Here is a 22,990-nt window from a genome sequence, read left to right on the forward strand (position 1 = left end):
TAAACTACCCCTGTGTGTGTGTGTGTGTGTGTGTGTGTGTGTGTGTGTGTGTGTGTGTGTAAGTATATATATATATATATATATATATATATATATATATATGTGTGTGTGTGTGTGTGTGTGTGTGTATGTGTATATAAGTACACAGATGCTTATAGGTTCATAGTTAAGTACTAGACTAGCTGCCCTTGCACACCATTTTAAGCATAGGACATTTTCCCTTTTTTGTGCTTCAGATAACGTGTTTCATTTGGTTATAGATTAGTCTTACCTATATCTTGATCAATAATTATATATTACCCCTAATGAGAATAACTGGGATCATACCTTAGGTAATTTGAGGGGATCCATGCATGGGATAAAGCATTTAGGAGCTGCCTCTGTTCATTAGTAGTACAGGGGGCTGTCCTGCGATAAAGTCTGTTTCCTGTCCATAGATCTGTTGAGCTTAAATAGTGAAAGAGATGAAATATATGTATATATATATATATATATATATATATATATATATATATATATATATCTTATACACTTTACTAAACATATCTTAGTAAAATAATAAATATTAATAAATACAAATAAAATGTTGAAACACAGGTGCCCAGTAGAAAGTTAGATGGAATAAAGAAGCTGAATCACAACAAAGTTAAATCTTTTTAATACAAAATGGTGAGCGCTTTCACAATGTAACCATTGCTTCATCAGAAGTGCTCACCATTTTGTATTAAAAAAGAAGATTTTACTTTGTCGTGGTTCAGCTTCTTTATTCCAGTTACCTTCCTACTGGGCACCTGTGTTTCAATATTTTCAACTTCTGGGCTGGTTTGGATTTATTTGTTTACAAATAAAATATTAAGAAATATTAATAGAGATAGATACATTACTAAAATGATACAAGGCCTAAACAACGTCCCATGTGGACCAAATCAAAGCCCTGTCACTATACTCAGTATCTTACAGACTGATACGAGGTGACCTGTATCTAGCATACAAGGTATCCTCTGAGCCATTACTGATGGATTTACTGCACATCTGCAAGTCAAATGGCATCAGAAATACTTAGCTTAATGGTCTAAACGTCATCTGCAACATCTCTCAGAGGATACCACTGCTCTGGAACAGTCTCCCAATCCACATAAAACAAGCAAACAAAACAAAAGGAAAAAAAAAAAAAAATATATATATATATATATATATATATATATATATATATATATATATATATATATATAGATAGATAGATACATACACACACACACACACACACACAGACACACACACACACACACACACACACACACACACACACACACACACACACACACACACACACAAATATACACTACAACGCAGCCCAGGAAATAAGGCAAAGAGACCAGGACAGGGACATTTGAATGAACCAGTGCTAAAATTAGGGTTGCTGTAGTATTTAGCTAGGCAATAACAATCGTTTACATGGCAGAACTCACTTGAATACAGTAACAGGGACTGATCCCATAAGCTGAAATATCTGAGAACAAAAGGAAGGCAACCTCCAATCATTCCACTTTTGAATCCAGCATTGCAGATGGTCCATCTAGGTCTCACAGACCTTCCAGCAAGGATGAGGCTAGTTGATTCAAGCTGGGTGGAGGGTGCCATCTGTGAAGCAGAATGGTTGTTTGGTTTGGAGAGTGACCAGCAGAGAAGGGAAGCAGGTCAAGATAGGAACAATTGGGTGAGCTAGAGCTAAAATTAATTTTATTGGTGTATTTAGCTAGGAAAAATGTTTTTTTTCACTGGTGAATATACATAAAAAAGTAATGGGTACTACTCCTTTTAATCCGAAATACTTGGGCTTCAGGTGCTTGAACTGTTAACATGTACCTCTTTAAGGTCAGGATAATTGTAATGCGGTAGAAGTCATTTGTAAGAATCCAGAGGAGTCTGGATTATGTTTATGGAGTACTTTTGCTGAATGACAGGCTGTCAGAGGCTAGAACAGTCAGTCATGGGAATCCAGCAAGAGGTCCATAATTGCCAGCAGATGCACTGGTAGCAGAAGTCTTGAGTTTACCTGACAGAATAAAAATTCTGGTAAGACTTTTTATTTGTTTCACCAGAGAAAGTTTTAGTGGTAAAAAGCATTGATATACAAACGTATGTTTTTTGACAGTGTTATTTTAGTTTATGCATTCTGGGAAGAGACTTTCTTCTGAAAGATTTCTATTTCAGATGGATTCACTGGAGGGTGCAGTTGTTAGCACAGAAAAGGATATTGTGCAGCTGTACTAAGTGACACAACTAGTGTGGCTAACGGAATGAACTGTATGTTTTACTGCAAGCATCCTGTTTTCTTTACCTCAACCATTTTTTTTTTGCATTTTTGGCAGAGTCAGACCATTGTGAGTTTCATCAGTAAAGATCGACTATTCTGTGTGAAACTGCTTGTGTTCACTGCCTGTGAATTGTTTATATGTGTGTGTATTCGTGTGTATTCATCACCTACAGTGAATTGCAAACACAAAGTTCTGAATCCAAAAATATCAATTAGAAAAGTATGAAAACCAAAAGAAAAGAAACCAACTAAAAAAAAAAAATCAAATGTTTCAGTTTATGCAGGTGAGCAAGGCCTCCTGCACTCCCCACACCCCTCTGCATATATATATATATATATATATATATATATATATATATATATATATATATATATATATATATATATAAATATATATATATATATATATATATATCAACATTTATATTAACTTTGAGATCGAACTACATAGAGAAAAGGACAAAATCCAACTTTGTGTTGTTTTACAACAAACAGATACTGGCATTTTTAGAACTTCTGAAAATTCAACATTTTATGCTGGTATTGCACTTTCTTCAACATTCTGAGTTTTTGATCCACTGTATCGTATCCATATATTTTTCATATATATGAATGTCACAGCATGATTGATCACAGATCTTAAGACAAAAGCTGCTCAAAAAGGAAGGAACATAAAGGGAAAACATGTTTTCTGTAGGGGGGCAAGCCCCCTGCACCTCCCATACCCACTTCTAATAATAAATACTAACTTTGAGACAGTGGGGAAAGGACAAATGCATTGTGTACAGTGGTTAACATTACTGCCTCCCAGAGCTTCGTTCCCTTGTTTGGTTTTCAGCTGGGATGCCTATTTTACAGAGTCTAGTCTGTGTGTTCTTCCTGTGTAGCTATGAAGAATGACTGAACTACTCACATACAAATGGGTATGTACGCAGGAGTATATTGTTCCACCTTCTTTAATTGACTAGTGTTAAGTCAAACCTGTTTTGTCAACTTAACAGCTGGCTGTTGTTGTGATGCAAAATTGTGCTAAAGCATGGACTGGGGTTACATGCTTTCCCCACTATTAATTCACTGTCAGAGTTAGTGTATATAAATAGCAGAGAGTGTGGTGGTGCAGTAAGCTTGTCCCCTGCAAAAAACAATAATGTTGGTGTTTTATGCACCCTGCTTATTTGTGGGAACATACTACAGTGCTGGCAACATGAACGACAATAATTTTTTCTATGAAAAGTGCTCCAATGTTGTGTGGAGTAATTATTTTATATAAACTTATATCCATCTCTATATGTATATATATATATATATATATATATATATATATATATATATATATATATATATATGTGTGTGTATACATATATGTGTGTGTGTGTGAATCTATTATAACTGGATTTATATATATATAGAAAGAGAGAATGAGACAGAGATATATATCTGTGTGTACGAATATAGCAGTGAACTGGTTTACTTCCTTATCTGACCGTGATCTTTTTCTTTCCTCATACCAACTCCTCTGTTCATTTTAACAGCCACCCTCAACAAGTCAGAAACATGTTGAGTACTTACAAGCCTGGGGGGTGATGAAGTGCCCTCTGAACGTCCTCGCAGCTCCAACTTCAGTTTAGCACTGCGTGCCTCAGAGTTTATGCAGGGTTCCTGTTTCTCTAAAGAGGGCATCTTATTGTTTTACTTTTGCAGGTTTTATTTATTGTTTTACGCTTCCATGCTCTTCAGTAATGAGATGCAGGAAGCCATCATGTATGGCCACAGTCTGCTGAGGGAGTTATTCTTCCTCACTAATCAGGCTCCTCATGAAGCATAATATACCTTTGCAGTTTCAATGTGTAACTCAACTGCATGTACACAAACTAGAAGTGTATTTGAGCCATTTTAATGCTGGTAAACCTATAACTGTGCCGTGGATACATTTTCTGTCAGTGCTCAGTATTACAGTAATTTATGCCCTCTCGCTGAGTTTGGAGGGCTAGTTTCTCCTCCTCATTCCATTGACTGTTCCTCAGACATATGTGTTGGTTGGCACTTCTTTCAAGATTACCAATGATGTTGTCAGACCCCTACATATGAACTCACTTACTTTACCATTTAATTTAATTTATTTATTTATTTTACCTACTTGTTGACCATGTAAGCCCATTGGACACAAGTGTCCCTTTTCATGGGTGAACCAAGAGCACTGTTTGGTTAAGTGACTTGCTCAGAGTAACACAGTACACATCTGGAGGTGAAAGGAATCAAACCCTATACTGTGCATAGGAATCAGTTAATTTATTTATTGATTATACAAAATACAGACTTTGGAATATTGGAGGAAACTGGAACACCTGGCAAAACATATGTACACAGAGAGGGCATGTAGCTCAGAGTTTTGGTCATCTATGCTGATACACCGACAGACAATTTCAAGCCATTTCAAGTACAACTAGCTCTCATTTATATAACCCCTTTGACATATCTTTTGTACTCCATTCACTTAGTTTTCTTGATTCTTGGGAATTTGTTTAGTATAGATGCTATAATAGTTTCAAAGAAGGGGATTCCTTACTGTTATGTTTCTGGTGCATTAGCTGTAAGCAAAACTTCTGAACATCCTTAACCACTGATTAGCATATGTTTGCAAATCACCTTCTGGAACTGTCTCTAATTAAACATTGCTGTGCGTGTGGCAAACTCACATTCTGAGTAATAACGTTTATTATTAGAAGCCCTTCTTTTGTTTAGTTCACATGGTGCTTTTAAAACTGAATAACCTGCCAGCAAATTAACTATCAAAGCCTGGATATGATTACATTTCACTAACTGGTCTGTTTTTCCTTGGCCCATATTACTGGACTCTGTCAATGGTATGACACCTTACATGTCAAATCTCTGGGGATGGCAATTCCAGATTTGACAAAGGTGACCTACTAAACTGATTTGACATTGTTGCCCTGTTAGTGTTGCAACCAATCCCTATAGTAGGACAGGATTATATTATGTCTTTCCAAGCTTTGTGATTTGTTTACTTTATAAGAGACCTTTTTTTATATTGCTCTTTATCTTAATAATGTCGTCTTCATTCTGTTTGGCTTGTGTGTTGTGAATGTACTTTTTAAACATTTCTCCTTGTAAGAGCAGCTTTGCAAATATTTTCCACACCATTCTTGTTCCTCTGCAGTGTTTCTCACCCACTTTTCACTCATCCTTAGCTTGACAGCTACGCTACTCATCTTTTTTATTGATTACACAAAATAAAGGTATTTGTATTAATTTTATGTCCTATTACCTTTTTGTACGGCTTTGCTTGCCCAATGACCATAACTGTCTACTTGACTAATGAGGTAATTCCTTTGTGTGCCACAGATAGTTCACATACATTTTCTAGGGTCTTGTCTGTTTTCTCAACACCTAGGTGATCCTAAAACTGATATTTTGACAAAAATCCAACCTTGTCTATAAACTACAGAATTTGTCACAGTAAACATAAAAACGTAAAAAAAATAAAAATGCAACAGACAAGGGATCAGGGAAGGGGCCAGGTAATACTGGGACAGGTTTTGTTCAAATGATGATGGGTGCTTTGTCTCTAGAGTTCTTTCTGAACATATTATTGCCCTCTGGGGGCAACATATATTCCTATGTGATAGGCTGCTTTCTGTGACACTAGTGTGACACTTGTGTGAAAACTTTCTAAGTGGGGGCAAAAAAGTGGATTTTTTATCAGACTGTGGTGATTCTAAAGCAGGTATGAGATTTTTGTCAGAGTGCTTAATTTTTGCAGGAGCGGAAAAGAAGCATATTTTTCAAATATTGCAGCTCAGTGTCTACCTTGCTGTCTTGATAGCTGATTTTTTTCTCTGATTTGCTGAGACATATCTACAGGCAGGTGAAGACTGTGTAAGGTGTGTAGCTTGAAAATAAGCCTTGCTTCATTGTCTTGAAATACTTGTAGAGTGAGTCTGAGGCAGTGGTGATGAGGAACTCACCTCTTTTCTATAGTTTGACAAAACAGGAGAAAAAAGGGTACAGCACTCCGTACAACTGCAACAACTCTCTGTGTTATGAAAACAATTTAAAAATAAAATGCAATAGACTACCCTGCTCTGTTAACAAAACCAACTGCTATACGTGGACAGCAGTCCCCTTATTTTGAAGCTGAGTCTTTACTATATATATAAATGTGTAAGCGTGTGTTTGTGTGTGTGTGTGTGTTTAATGTATGGGCATATTTGTGTGTTTCATACATTCATGTGTGTGTGTGTGTGTGTGTGTGTGTGTGTGTGCATATATGTTTGTGTACATTTCTGTGTATGTGTGTGTTTGTGTGTGCATATATGTTTGTGTACATGTGCGTGTGCGTGTGCGTGTGCGTGTGTGTGTGTGTGTGTGTGTGTGTGTGTGTGTGTGCATACGCGCGTATCTTCAAAAGTAAAAGTAAATAGCTGATTTTTTTGGAATGCATTGAAGCTCCTTGGTATAACACAGGCTGGTTGATGTAGAATTATGGATGTTTCTGATGAGAAGAGGCATTGCATTTTAACTTTGCATGGTGCTAGAATGTTTGAGCCATGGAGAAATTTTTTTAAGAGTGGGTGAGAAGGGTGGGGGTGGGGGTGGGGTTGCTATCTGACCAGAGTGCTTATTCAGTAATTCGGCTATTACCTTCCGGAAAGCCTCTTGACTGAAACAAAGTGTTTCTGTGTCCGGAAACACTTCATTTCCTGAAGCTGTTCCAGCTGGCCCCCTGAGAATATAACCAAATACAGAGCTGTCCTGTTCCAGCCCCTCATGTTGTCAGAAACGTGAACTGCATCACTGGAAAAAAAAACTGCTATTAAGAAGTTATATCACAACATGGTTTGCAGAGGAAGGGACCGTTTTTTTATTTTTTATTATTTCTGGTTTTAGATTGCTGTATTAAGTGAAAGATAATCTTCCACAAAATATCGTGATGTAACATTGGCTTTTTTATATCTGCATGCTTTTGCAGCAGAACTAATGTACACTGTGGTGACAGGCATGCAGTCCTTCGCTTTGTTTCAAATCCCTCATCTTCACTTATTCAACATTTACTGAAAATCAGAAGCTGCCTTACAACTGCTTATGTAGCAGTGTCATCTCATGTTCATCTCAGCACTTGTAAAAATATTGTTTAGTGTGTTGGCGGGGGGGGGATCTGAAAATATGCAAGGGGGAGAAGGTTAATCAGTGATGCTAAACTAAATAAACTCAGCAGTAAAAGGGCAGTTAGTTTTTCTTATTTGAAAATACATGTGTTTGCATGTTTTACCTTAATGCCCATGTATGCAGTGCACACATTTGACATTTAACTAAAATGCACAGGCATTTAGATTGATATCAGTGGAAGCTAAGTGGTAATAATATACAGGGTAATGAAAGCATGGGGGCTGTGCTGTAGTGTTATCTAATCTAAGACAGTGCTGATGTGAAGTACTATTACATTATAATGTTCTAGTTAGGTAGGTTTATTTAATTTTTAAATGTAATGGGGTTAAATGCTTGTATATAATAGGACTGTGTTGTTAATGAGATTTCATATGAATGAATCTTGGCCAGTTAAGGGGGTCAGAGCTTTTTCTTTCCAATGCCAATACATCTTTAAGAAATTCTTTGCTGTCACTGTTGATTTCATCTTGTAAAAACTACATTTTCAGTTGCTTTCAGTTTATGTGTGTAGACACAGATTTTGTAGTAAACTGATTCCCACCAGCCTTATAAAATTTAAGCCAAACAAAGGAAGACTAGCTGTGGACACCTCATAGAAGTGTGTTTCACACAATGTTGCATGTAGAGATCTGAGTGGAAGGAGGTCTCTGGAGTACCCAGGAGACATCAAAAACCTGCAAGCCAGTAGCCGTACTAACAGTGACGTCTAGTGTCACATGGTAGGTCGAAGCGGATCTATAGTAGAAGATCGAATCTCCAAAAGAGTGAATGCTGTTTAATCAAAATCATACTCGAAACCAGATAATATCAAAGGTACAGAACAGCGATTTTTTTCCCCAGGGAAAAAAATCACTGGGCCATTGTCAGGACTTGTCATTTCCTCCACTGTGGTACGATCTCGGAGTTGGTATATTTAAGTACGGGTGTTGTGGGGGGCGAAGGGCCCCACTTTATTTTGTCTTTGGATTTTTTTTTTTTTTTTTTTTGGAGTAGCGATTTTTTTCCCTGGAAAAAAAAAATCGCTGTTCCGTACCTTCAATATTGTGTGGTTTTGAGTATTAGAGTTCGATTAAAGAGCATTCGCTCTTTTGGAGTTTTGATCCTCTAATATAGACCCAGTCGAAGCAGCTGTGCAGTTTTGCACAGCCTGCTGTTTAAGAGTTAGTCATAGTGGCTTTTGCTAGAGAGCACTTGGTGTTATGTAGCTGCAATTAGCTGACCTCCTTGCTGTCATCTTGCACTAATAATGGTGTCTGTATTACTTCCTGCTAAAGTGTAACAAGACATTCTTAACCCGAGATAAAAGTGGTGACTTAGCATTGTTTTGATACCGTAATACCTGCATAGAAAGGACTTCACTAATATAACTTTAAGGTTTTGCTCAGAAAGGTCCCTCTACTCTTGGCTAGTGTGAATGCAAACTTCACATGCAAGTGCTGCAGTTCATGTACGTGAGCTTTACTATAAGTAGTGCCATTTTGTCAGTTTCTGCAGTAGCTTTTAAGTTGAGAATATTCAGAATAGAGTGTGTGTCTGTTTCCTCATGGACAGTTTTGTTATGCCATTATTTGGTCTATATTCTTACCAGAAAAAAATCGGTAACTGGAGGTGAAATCATAATTATACTGTTTTTGATCTAAGAAGCTTGCCTGTTTAACAAATCCTTTGACAGATGTTTATCAGCTCAACTTTGTAGTTGCACAAATCAGTGGTTTTGTAAAAGAATCCTGATTCCTTTTTGCTAAAGCTCATTTGTACCGTTCACAGTCCTTAAAAGCCTCAGTTGTATTTTAGAATTATTGTAGAAAGGTACAAACAAAGCCAAACAAATGATGCCCCCTTAATATTAGTGATGCACAGATTTATAAAAGTGACATCAACAAATTAGAATCAGATATGCTTAAAGGAACAGCAGTTTCTGTGTTAGCACGACTTCTTTATCTTGCAGTTGTATAGTGTTTGCGTGGATGCTTTTAGATTATATTATATTTTAATGTACATAAGGCCTACAACTGGCATCAGAAAACATTAGCCTTCACCTGATTTTACAGTGGTGTGATACTACAGGCCCAGCAGAATCCAATGAGCTGTAGTCATGGTGTTTCTGCTGTGACCCAGTTTCTGTTCAGGAAACATTTTGTAAAGGCTGTTTGTATCTTTACTGGCTAGCACCATTTCAGTATCACAGCATCAGATGGTAAGTATATAGTAGCATCCATTGTCTTCTGCAGTGACATTTCCCTGATTACATGTTGACCTAATCAACTAAATAGTACAGAGGGATGAATCTCACTGTGACCCAACTGACTTTGGTTTAATTAGTGGTCTGGACACTGTGCACTGTCAGAGCTGCCAGTTAGGAAGAGAAGGAGGGAGGGGCTGATGAGGCACTATATGCTTGCTTCTCTCACAAGGTTGTGAAGATGTGATGATGTGAACACTCCAGTTGTCATGTTCACCTCTGTAGACCGGAGCTGTCAACAGTGGTAGCACTGAAATATATAGTGGCAAGGCTTAAGAGGAATGTGTCACCAGAGAGGTTGGTGAGTCTAAACAAAGAAATACACCAGCCATAACACAGCAACGAAATTTAATAATGTTGTAAGTGCTTTCAAGGATCAACCTCTTCATCAGACTCAGAATGAAAGTAATAGCATCAATTAAGAACAATAGCTGTTTAAAACCACGGTGTCAATAATGCATTTAAAAGTGCATACATGAATTATAACAAACTTTAAAAAAAATCAATGTACCTTACCTAAAATGTTGTTATGTCTTTCGGCTTTTCCCAGTTAGGGGTCGCCACAGCGGAACTCCGGTCCGCTAATGATTGGGGTTGATTTTTACATGCTGTGTTGCCAGCCCTAATGCACAACCTTCAACGAAGGTACGCCCATTCACGCATGTCTCCATGCAGAATACGCTGTAGCTGAGAGTCGAACCGGTCAGCGTCTTACTGTGAGGCGACAACGCTACCGCAGCACCTTACCTAAAATACTAGTCAAAAATAGTAAAGAATTAAATAAAATATGTATAAAATAATAATCCTAAAATAGTAAAATAGTGTTATTACAAGTTAATGCTTAAGGGGCATGTCCAACAGCTCTGGGTTTGACATAGCTTTGTATGTTAGGCAGAGATAGCCTCTGAGTAGGCGATGTGCGACGGAGTAAAGCTGGAGTTTTTTAGACGGTCTGCGTAGGGCATCTGTTTGAGGCCAGTAATCCTCTTTGTAAGGTATTTCTGCGGCCTTTCCAGTTGTTGTAGATGTCTTGTGAGGTACATACCAAAAGGGGCGTTGTACTCTGTAATGGGTCTAATGAGTGATGAGTAGAGGGGAACAATGACCTCTTTTTTCCTGGATGAGAAACCTTTAGTGATGAGGTGTGCCACGTACAAGGATTTCCTGACCACTGTAGCGATGTGATTATCAAAGGAGAGACTACTTTCCACCTGGTCTCTTATCACACTTTTAGTGTTAAGTAGACTACCGCCTATGTGGTAGTTCACGGGTGCAGAGTTTTTACCAAAGGGGATGACAATGCACTTTTTGGCATTGAGCTTGAGGCCATGGCTTTGACACCAGGCATCTGTCTCAGTGAGGCCTTTTTGTAGGATGTCCACATCGTTAGGTGTTTCGATTATGGCTCCTAGTTTGCAGTCATCTGCAAATGTAGTTAGCCAAAGACCTTCTGTGTTAGCCTGTACTTCAGAGAGGTAGATATCAAACAGGAGAGGACCCAGGACTGAACCCTGTGGTACTCCACTTGTCACTGGTCTGAAGAAGGATTTGGAGTCTGCTACTTTCACAGTGTGGGTTCTGTCAGTAATCCAGTTGGCAGCCCATCTTGTGACATAGGGATTTATACCTAGTTTAGTGAGTTTATCTATAATTCCAGAGTGGGGGATGGTGTCGAAAGCCTTGGTGAGATCTAGATAGGCTGTGTGAACCACCTTACCCTCATCTATGGCTTTAGTGACTGCTTCAAAGAAGTCTGTCAGGTTTAGGAGACATGATCTGCCTTTTACAAACCCGAACTGTGTGGGGTTCAGAGTTTGGAGATTGCCAATGTCTTTGTTTATGAGTTCCATGATGATATGTTCCATGGCCTTGAAGACCAGGCTCATCAGGCTAATGGGGCAGTAGTTCCTGGGGTCTGTTGTGGCTCCCCCTTTGTGGAGTGGGATAACCGTCGCAGTGCGCCATTCAATGGGCACAAAGCCTGAGGTGAGGCTATGATTGAACATGGTACTTAGTGAACATGGTACTTAGGTGGGGTGCTAGTTAATTCTGTAGTTCATGTAGAATGCAGCCTGGGATTTTGTCAGGTCCCATGGATGCTGTGTTCTTGGCTTTGGAGAGTGAGGTTTTTACCTGTGCAGCCATGATTACAGGAACTTTACATTCTTCTGGTATAGAGATGGGCCCTTTAGGGGTGAGAGGGGTGTAAAGTTAGCACTGAACCTATCTGCCAGGATGTTGGCAATATCAGTTGGTTCTGTATATTTAGTGCCATTGTGCTGTAACTCAGAGCAGATCTGAGTGTTGCCATTGAGATTCTTGACATAGCTATAGAATGCTTTCTGGTTGTCTTTAGAATCAGTGGCGATTTTGTTTTCATAACTAGCTTTGGAGGATTTTATGAGGGATCTCAGCTTCTTACTGAGGCTGACCAGGGAGTTCCTCCAATCATGGGATTTTACTCTTTTTTGTAACAGTTTCTTTCTTCTGTTGTAGAGTTTGTTTATGGCAGAAGACCACCAGATTGGCTTCCTTTTTTTGGAGGATAGCATCTTGGTTCTGTTAGGGATAGCACGATCCATGCACTTGTGTAAGTGCTTATAAAGTGTATTTGTGTAGGATTCAGCAGTCGTACCTCTATTGTCCATCTGCATGGGTGTCGTGAAGTTTGCCACTTCTGTCTTAAGAAGCGTGAAGTTGGCTTTGGAGAAATTTTTTACGGTTGTTTCCCTAATTGGGGGTGGGGGTGGGATGTGGATGTCTAGGGTGATTAGCTTGTGGTTGGATCTGACCAACAAGGAATTGACCTCTGGTGTGGAACACAGGTCGCCCATGTTGGTAATGACTAGATCTAGGATATTGCTGCCCCTGGTGGGGGTGTGGATAAGTTGATCCAAGGCGTTGGAATTTATGAATTCCAGAAAACGTTGAGCAAAAGAGTTGGTACATGAGTAGTTTTCCCAGTTAATGGTGGGGTAGTTGAAATCACCCATTATTAGGGTGTTGGGTTGTACCCTAATATTTTCCAGTGCATCAAGAAAAGAGGAGTGGGAATCCTGGGGCATGGTGAGGGGTCTGTAGCAAGCTACAATTTGGATTGCGGTCTTGCCCAGAGTTAGTTGCACTTGGATAATCCTGGATGCTTTATGCTGAGCAACTAGCTTGGAGGTGTGGACATCCTTAATGAATACTGACACGCCTCCGCCTTTAGTGTTTCGGTCCGGGTTAGATGGCCGAAAGGTGTGGTATGAACTATAGCCTGGTAATGCAGGGGTGCTCTCTGGAGCTTTGAACCAGGTCTCTGTCACTGCACAGATGTCGATGTTCTCCATTTTGAGTGCCTCAAGTGAGTGCATTTTGAGGTTTAGCTTTCTAGCATTGAGTAGCATTACCCTCAGATTTTGCTTGCTTGTACCTGTTATGGTGGTGAATTTGTCATTTGAACCTTGCCTGAAAAAAGGCACTATAGGGGTGGCAAGAGCCTACTAGACAGGGGTCCAGGGAAGTAAATAGTGTGGGAAGAAATAGTCCGGGAATTGTTATGGCTAGGCTTGTATAGGCCCTAGGGCCAATAGCCTAATACCAACCTATGAACCTGTAAGGGCGAATGTAGGCGCGTGGTTTGTGCTTCTATTTGTGTGTTTTGGTGGTGTAGGTTTTGAGGGACTATGTGATGAGTGTGGTGAGGTGCAAGTGTTTACCTTCTCCTCTTGACTGTCTAGTCCAGTCTTTGGTGAAGAGAGCTTTGCTTCCAGTTTGGCTATATAAGTGCATCTCTCACAGTTGTAGTGTTGGGTGGTAGGAGGAGAGGGTTGTCTGTGTACATGAGGCAATTGCTGCATTGCCCCAAGATGCCCAGATTCATGAGGTAGACAGGAGAAAACACCGGTAGCTGGCCTTTAGACATGCCTGGATCAGTGCTTATTTATTAAGTACTAAAAATTGTTTTCCTCTAGACAAGTGAGGAAAGTTGAGTGCTGTAGTAATTTGTAGCTTATTTAGTGCTTACAACGAGTTCTGAACAAGTGCTGACCTCAAAGAAACAGATTTGAGTGCTAAAACTAAAAAGCTGGCTAGTTGTAAGGGAAAGTTTGAAGAGCAGACTGTATGGCGCCGGGAATTGTTTAACCCTAGTTAAGCAGGGGGTGGGGTGGGTGGGCTCAGGAGCTTACAAACAGTCCTGGATACAGCAAATCTGTATCTGGACTAGACTTGTTACAGGAAAGGGGGAAACAAAGTCCGGCCTACAGTTAAAACAATTAACAAATGTTATTAACAGAGGAGAAAAACAAACGTGGATTAATTTTGGTAATAAATACCAATAAATAAATACATTAATATAAATATTTTCTTCATCAGTGGCCCGTGTTGGGTGAAGGGGGGTTACACTGGACAGGGATGCCCAGAGAAGTAGGAGGAGCACCTGGCTGAAGATGGACAAAATACAGTGGGAAAGGAGATAAAAATATGATATAGTAAGGCTTACCTGTACATACAGTAGCTCTCTGAGGGTCTATATGACGTGATAGAATGTTTAGGTGATTGAACACCTAAATGTCGACCTGTAAAGGCTGAACCCTTAAAACAGCAAATGGCCATTTACGTGAATTTTTTTCCCTGGGAAAAAATTCACTTGGCTGTAGGAAACAAAACAAACCTTTAACTACTAATCAAGTGGGGGGCTTCACCCCCCCCCCCCACGCATCCCCTAACTAAATATACCAACTCTGGGATCACTCCTCATTGGAGAAAAGGGCAAATTACAAATGATGGCCAAGCAAATTTTTCACAGGGGAAAATTTTTGCGTAAATGGCTGGTCGTGATTGTCAGACTTCAACATTTACGAGTCAATGTTTAGGTGTTCAGTCACCTAAACGTTCGATCACGTAATATAGACCCCTCTCTGACACCTGTATTGACTTCATTTGGCAGAGGACATTGAGCTATATGCAGGGGTTATGACTTGATAACTGCTCAGAGCCACTGCTGGAGACATCTCACAACTGCACATTTAGGTTTAGTTGTGATGCTGCTTTGTTTTCCCTGTGCGGTGAAAGGCATTAGATTTCTCTAACCTCAATTTGTGCACATTATTTACAAAGTAAATTTTACTGGATACACTAAAAATCATAGTTCTAACTTGTTAGATGAGGATAGAAATCAGAGAGAGAGAAATAGATGTGAAATTGAGTTATGCTCTACCTACGTTTAACACCTTTAATGTTAATTACAAGTAGAATTCAATAATTAATTTTCCCCATATTGGATAGATGCTGTGTGCATCTGTTTTCAAGCAGAGTGTGAGTAGCACTTTTGGATCAGAATAAGCATTCATATGACCATGGGTGGTCCTAGTGTAAACCCTTTAATGCCCTAATTTTGCAAAATATTGAGGTAAATTATTTGAAGGTCTCCTTTTGCAGGTAGAAGCCAAACATTATATAAAAGAACATCTGAGTAATCTTTTAAAGTGTGGTAACCTCATTATGGTATAAGGCGTGAAATCCTTATATATAAGTTATTTTTCACATGTTGCTAAATGTGTCAGGGTGTTTTTCATTGCACTTTAAACTTAGTTCTCGTAACAGGAGGCAGTAATGTGCAAATAACACTGTACCTAACAGTGCTGGAAAGAGGAGCTTAAAGTGGTTTTAAACACAATGTTTTTCTCATCACATATTTTAACAGAAGGTAAATCATAGAGAAACTGTCAACTAGTCAAGAGCTAAAGAAAAAAAAGAGAGAGTCAGTGAAAAAGTGTTGCAATTTAAAATATATAGATTTAAAATGTTATGTTGTGGAGGAATTGGCGCTACTACTCCCCCTCCCCCATTTGTCAGTAAAGCTATAGCTATTTCTCCATGCCTGTATTAGACAGAGTGGAGCATCTGTGCTCACGTTTTGCATTCTGATTACTCAGTCTTTTGAAGTACAAAGAACACTTTGAAATGTTAAAGTGATTTCTTGACATTTCTATATAGATTGTGGTATTCAAGTCAAGTGCTGCTCTGTATTTTCCTTTCTGTCCTTCCTTTCTTTTTTGGACTATTTTTTAATAAAAAGCATTGTAAACTTTTTATTAAACCATGACCCCCAAAATGTACCTTTTCCAGTTGTGATGATACCATAAGATAACGTGAGCTATATCCATAGACTTCAATGGGGGACCTTTCTGCATGTGCCGTGGTGCACCCATTAAAGTCTTTGGACACAACAGATGCTTTCCCTATGCCTACATCAATAAGGTTAAACTTCCTTGTTTTTCTTCAATTACATCGTTACAAAGAAATCTCAAAGTTTACAATTAATTTTAGATATAAAGGTAGGTTTCAAAACATTGGCAAACCACTTTAACTCTTTATGATTTAACTTGTTCTTTTTTTTTTTTGGTGGAGGGTTATTTAAAAATATTATTTTTTTGTTCATGATTTTATTCTGTGAGTGGTGTAAGTTGCACATTCACGTTTAATGCAGATTAGAATGACTTGGGTTCTAGTCCCCATCAAACATTTGTATGATGTGTTTCAGTACTGACTTTACAGTATGTTACGAGGAACAGCTGGCCATTCAAAGTTCCCTTCTTCATATGAGGTGTTTGGTTGTTGTATTAGTTCAGGTCAGTATTAAAGATCTGTTAGTATTCGATTCATGAAAAGTAAGGAAACTTCCCCAGTATGTTATCCAACTGTCTCTAGTTAGTTTAATTGCCATTTAACTTCATGATTGAAATGGAGTAACAGAATCACTAGATATCTTGCATGGTTAGCAAATTCAATAAAACAGTGTAATGTGGTGTTCTTTGAATAAATTACATTTTATTGCATTGACTACTGCAGCTTATGTACAGGGTAATGAAAGGTCTCTTTTGTCTGTCAGTGTTAGAGATACAGAAAAGGCATGACATTTCTGTTAACTTCAACTGGTCTTTGTGACTACTAGAACAGACACAGGTACATGCCTATGTTTAACTGCTCCTTCTGTACCTAAGCTTCAAAAAGAAGGGTCGTTGCTGCTAACTAGCAGCCCTTTATCAAAAGCTAAGCTCATAGAAAACAGATTTTAATTCACTATTGGGAAGATTTGGGCTTAGCCATTGTAGAAAAAGATTGTCTTGTCAATCTGTTTTCATACTGGTGACACTGTGAATATGTCACCTTGTTTGGCTTTCCAGTTTGTTAGGCACAAATTGTAACACTGACAAGAGAATTTGTTCTGCACCGGGTGGTGCATAGTTGTGGTTGTAGCCTTGTGCCTAGGGCTTATTGCTTACTCTTTGAAAACATTGTTCAGAGCATGGGCATATGCTGAATATGTCACTGTATGTCTGCTTACCATATGCTGGTGAGCTCTGCTGTGATGAGACCAGGGACAGTACTGAAAGTCAGTTTCCACAGGACTGACTGTTGCTTTTCTGACAGCTTAACATATGCTGTAGCTGTGCTTACAGCAGTAACAAACACTGCCCCCCCCCCCCCCCAGTATTATCTGGCTCATTATTTCTGCACACACCTCTCAATCTCCGAGCATTAAAAGCTACAGCACACTGAGGGTGAGAAAGAAGAGCTGCTTCTTATTTTTCTTAATACAAGTTCTTTCTGTGCTAAATCCAAAATAGTAAGTGAAATGGAAATTTTGTATAGGCTTAGTTTATTTAATAATGAATATCCCCATAACAAGGTCTGACTTTATGAGGAAATTCATAAACCTAGCAGTAAAGCTAAATAAATCTAAGGGCCAGAATTGTAGCATTATGCCAGAATCATAGCAGCTGAGATTTCTACATTTGCATCATACAAACTGTTTTGCAAAACACATCATTGCACAAAGTAGAACTGAATTGTTATTATTATTATTATTATTATTATTATTATTATTGAAGAATTGATGTTTTCTTAGTGGTTTGAATTTTCACACTAAATCTAATATGACCTTAAATAAATGAGGCAATCTGTGTGATTAAGGAAAATCAGCAAACAGAATTAATCTGTTGCCATGGCAATGCAAGATAGTAACATAAAGTCTTGGGCCATCACCTAACATTTTAAGTTCTGACTTACCTTTAACAGATTTTGTTTCTGTGTTGCGGAATTAGAAGTGAGCCACCTACTAATATTAGCTTTAAGCATATGTTACTTACTGTTGTCTTTTGTGGAGTGAAAAGCGGAGCTTCCTTATTATCAGCGAGGAATGATATGATGATTATCAGTCAGAAAATACATTTTAAATTCCTTTTTCTGTCTGCCATGCCTGCTGACCATCTAGTTTCACTGTGATCATTCATTTATTCCCCATCAAAAAGGGTGCAAACTGGTTATACTATGGCAGTCTTCCAGACAGCCGTGAGTTTTTTTCCATATTTTGTGCCTTAACGTCACTCCTATCAGCTGACATGTATACTGTGGTGCCTTAACGCCTTCCCTGGTGACTGTGTGCATTGCTGCTTGTGCCTTAGGAAGGCTACCATGCAAATGTGGCTTAGCATGACTAGGTGCATGTCCCTGTCTCAAATAAGATATGCCATTCAATTTTCTGTCTGTTTTCAGTAGATGTCAGCATTGCAGTCGACTGGACCACCTTCATTCCCCAGGATGAGTAAGCCCGGGTCTTTCATCCTCACTTATTGGCTCCTCAAGCTCTCAGGTTGCTAGTTGATTCCAGGTTTTCTAGGTCACAATTAGGGTGTAACCCCTGGGCACCACAGACCCAACTCAGAAAATATTTCTACTCTAAAAACTGGGACACAAAGTAAGATGGATTCTGTCATACTTGTAAATGTCCTATGCCATCTGTAAACTTCCTCATGTAGGAGAAGGCTGAATCAGCATGGTCTACACGATCACCAAAAATACTTTGCCAAGAAGAGTATTGGATAACAAAAATAGCTATTGACCATTTTGCTTTATTGATTTTCAAGTGCAGTCCCTTTTTCATTTAAAGTAGACAGTTTCTTTCACTTCACCAGGCACAGTTATATCATTCTGTAATTCTATAATTTGTCATTTCCTTTTTTTATCTTTAACACATCTTTCTGGTTAAGTCTGGTTTCCTGGTACTTTATCATATTAGACATGGCATTCCTTAAGTAGTCTAGCATATTCTTATAAATAATTAAGGAATCCAAGCCAGTGATGTTCTAAGAGGCATGGTATCTGCACTCTTATGGCTTTATCCACAGTGTATCCTGTACCTTTGTGAAGCCCAGTTTTAAATCAGAAGCCAACTTAAAAGTTGAAGGATTTTTCTTTGTTAAGTGTCCCCCACTTGTCCCAATGAAAGAAAATCTGTTGGTGGCAGTTATGACTAATACAGTACTGGATGCAATAGGCAGTTCGGACCTGAAAGGTCACCTGTAACCTCTGAAATATTAGTACAGGCAGTCGTCTTAAAAAAAAAGGAAAATGCCCAGGCTGCATCACTTACAAAGGACAGAAGACAACTTAGTAAAACTGAGTATATTGGAGAAGTAGGAAGAAATATTTCTTCTTTTATTTACAGTTGTCGAAAATGCCCCCTTCCAAAGTGGTAGAAACCAAGCATTGTTTGTGGGGAGGAGGGGACTGCAACCTCCTAATCTCCTGAGGACTTCACCTTTCACCCACCCTTACTTAAATATAACAATACCGGGGTCAGACTAATATTGTGGAAAGGGGCAATGTTTAATGAGTTTTCCCTGTTATTAAGTGGAGGTACAATGAGGTTATTCTTCTTCCACTTACCTAAATGAGGTGCTGTACAGTGATGCTTGGTGGTCAGAGCTGTATTATTTCCAAAGTACAAATACAATAACACGTGTCACAAAAATTCCCAGCAAAAAACATATGCAGTTATGTATAGCTTGCTCTCGTATGGGAGTTAATGCTGTCAAATTAAATTCCTGCTCCTATGGTTCAGAGAGTTCATGGAGAATATAGAAAAGCCCTTGTGTATGAGACTACAGTACTATAGTAACCCCCAGTCTTTGCAAGTAATTAGTGAGAAAATCAGGTCAAGAGAGACTCTACAGACCCTGCCCAAAAATGTCCAGACAGCTCTGTGATCAGATTTCCTGAAGGTGATTTTCCCGTATGTGTAGGCTGGAAATGAAGAGGAACGCACAAGGGTAACATGTTAAATTAAGACACACACACACACACACACACACACACACACACACACAATTATTATATATGTAGTTAGTATATCTACATATAGTAGGTAGTACAAGACACAAACTATTCTAGTAAATTTAACAAAAATTACTGATTGTATACTAACACCGGTAAGCAATCTGTAGAAGTAATTAAGTCTAGTTAGACTTGTACTAGTTCATAAGGAGACTTTCTCCTTCTCCAGACAGCACTCTACTTCAACATAAGAGAAGGTGGTCAGTGTTAACCACTCAGAAACTGGAGTCATGCATACAGCTAAATGACAGGAGAAGCATTCTTCTAAAATGATCTAATTAGCCTTTTTGACAAAAGACAAAATAATGCAGGAACAGTATTATGATTTCAAAAGAGAATGTAAAATAGACAGCTGATCCGAAAAGCAGGCAAATGAGAGATACAAACTATCACAAATGGTCAGAACTAGCAAGGTATTTAGAGCAGTTAAAGCACCTCCAGCAAATGGTAAAAAAAAAAAAAAAAGAAAAACATTTACAGTAGGCGATAAACATAAATGTACCTTATTACTTGAAGGTTCAAGGATTCAAGGGTATTTCTCAATGTTTTGGAAGAATTTTGATGTTGGTATGTCTTTTTCTATGTCCTTTGGGACCACATATTAGCTTTACAATCGAATCACCACCGTGGGATTAACTATTAATTGTCTGCTGGGTCACAAGGGGATTCTGTAGGAAGATTGGAGTTTTTCTCTTTCTAAGGCCTGGTGGTTCTGGAAGATGCTGACCAGCCTTTTCTCTTACTTACCAAGTATCCTCTGTCTTCTATATGTTCCTCTGTCTCTTAGTACAATCTGAACCCATTTTCATTATTTTTTCACTTTTTTTATTTTATTTATTTGTTAACCATATAAACTTACCAAGCCTAATTGCTTCTTTTTACATGTGACCTGAGAGTAATATGTGGTTCATGAATTGTGTCACATAGTAGTCAAATACAGACCAAGCGATTCAAACCCAGGATTACTGGATGAAGCTTGTTGTGGAGCTCATCAGCTCAATCCTCTTCACTAAATTGCCAGCTGGATCAGATGTATCTTGGTTCCCTTTGGTGCTCCTCTCACTTGCATGGCCTTTATTTGTCACCAATGCTTTAAGTTCATCTGGGGAATTAAATCTGTAATCATAGGATTATAGGATCATAGAAAGTTACTAGGCTAATGACCCTATGGCCCTTACAAGACTAGCCAAGTTCTACACTTATTTCCATGATCAGCACCTGTTTCACATGTGCAAGAGGGACACAGGTGGAACCCCCTGGGTGAATTTAAGTTTACCCATCCAATCATCCAGACCGTGTTTGAAGAGGGCCAATGAGGTGCTTTGATTAACATGAAGTGGAAGTCTGTTCCGAAGATGTGGTAACCTCTGGGAGACAAATATGTCCCTCCAGCTGGTTCTATTAATGTCACATACCAGGCTAAGGTCTTTAGAATGAGTAACCCATGTACTATTTGACTTGCGGATATGCAGCATTTCCAATAAAGCATGGACAGAGATTGCCTTATATGCAAGGCAGAGATTGCCCCTGAGTAGTCTGTATGAAACAGAATAAACTGACAATGATTTCAGATGGTCAACATTGGGCAAATGCTGAAGATCATGAATTTTACTTGTGAGTAACTTTTGTGGTCTCTCCAATTGCTGCAGGTGCTTGGAAAGGTACATACTGAAAGGGGCGTTATACTCAATTATTGGCCTGATAAGGGAAGAGTACAGGGAGGTTATAACTTATTTTTTCTGGAGGCAATGCCCTTACTTATGAGATGAGCAATACAGAATGTCCTTCTTACCACTGTGGAGACATGGTGATCAAAGGTAAGGTTGCTGTCAACCTGTGTGCCCAGGTCTCTCATCACTGAGTGCGTACTTAGGTGCTGCTATTGATATGGTAGTTTACAGGAACATTGCTCTTACTGAAAGGGATGATAATACATTTTTTGCAATGAGTTTAAGGCCATGACTTTGGCACCAATTATTTGTTTGTGTAAAACCCTCTTGTAGGATGTTGACATCCTTTGGAGACTCAATAACAGTTCCTAGTTTGCAGTCATCAGCAAACATTGTCAGCCACAGACTTTTAGTTTTTGCTTGTATTTTGGAGAAATAGATTCTAAACAGTAGAGGTCCGAGGGCTGATCCCTGTGGAACACCACTGGTTACAGGTCTGCTGTTGGAGGTGGAGTCCTTTGTTTTGACTATAGGGGTTCTATCAGTAAGTCAGTTAGCGATCCATCTAATGATGTTAGGGTTGACACCTAGCTGGGTGAGTTTGTCAATGATGCCTGAGTGGGGGATAGTGTCAGAAGCCTTGGCTAAGCCTAGGTAGGCTGTATGCACAGAGTTCCCCTCATCCAGAGCCTGATGAAGGTTATCCGAAAGCGCTTATAGTTTGATATGAAAAAAGGGACTTTTATCTGTGGTTTTTAACTCTGGAAGAATAAAGCTGTTTTTAGGAAGTATTTCTGGGGATTAGCATTGTTGTGTTTCAGCGCATACCTTTTTGGATACAAAATTAGCCTTTTAGCCCTGGTTGTTTGCCTGCCGTGGATTTTTTTTTTTTTGTTGTTTCTCATATTGGCAGTCAAATGTTAGCAGTGGGAAGGTACTTGTTTTTTCTCATCCAGAGCCTTGGTGACTGTCTTGAAGAAGTCATCCAGGTTTAACAGGCATGATTTCACTTTGACAAATCCAAACTGAATAGGGTCAAGTGTTTGGAGATTACTTATATCTTTATTGATAAGGTCCATGATGATTTACTCCATGGCCTTGCAGATGATGCTAGTCAGGCTAATAGGTCTATAGTTCCTGGGGTCAGTAGAAGCACCACCTTTGTGGAAGGGAATGACTGGCCATTTTCCATTCAGCTGGGATGAATCCAGTGATTAGACTATAATTGAAAAGAGTACATAATAGTGTTGCGAACTCCTGTTGGACCCCATGTAGGAGGCAGCCTGGGATGTTATCAGGTCCCAAAGATGCTGTGTTTTTGGTCTTAGAGAGGGCGTTTATGACTGGCTCTTTAGAAATACAAGCTAGGAGACAGGTAGTAGGGATGTAATGAGGTACGTGTGCTGGGGA

At 38.9% G+C, this 22,990-nt stretch overlaps 1 protein-coding gene across 5 annotated transcripts in view; it reads left to right on the plus strand.

Moving 5' to 3' along the window:
• The window catches only part of ELMO2 (engulfment and cell motility 2), a 1,277,433-nt gene that overhangs the window by 388,855 nt on the left and 865,588 nt on the right, over positions 1–22,990 (plus strand). The gene's annotated exons all lie outside the window — the stretch shown is intronic.

This window comes from Protopterus annectens, chromosome 12.part0 (assembly GCF_019279795.1).
Source record: "Protopterus annectens isolate FY-2018-M chromosome 12.part0, PAN1.0, whole genome shotgun sequence".
NCBI lineage: Eukaryota > Metazoa > Chordata > Ceratodontiformes > Protopteridae > Protopterus > Protopterus annectens.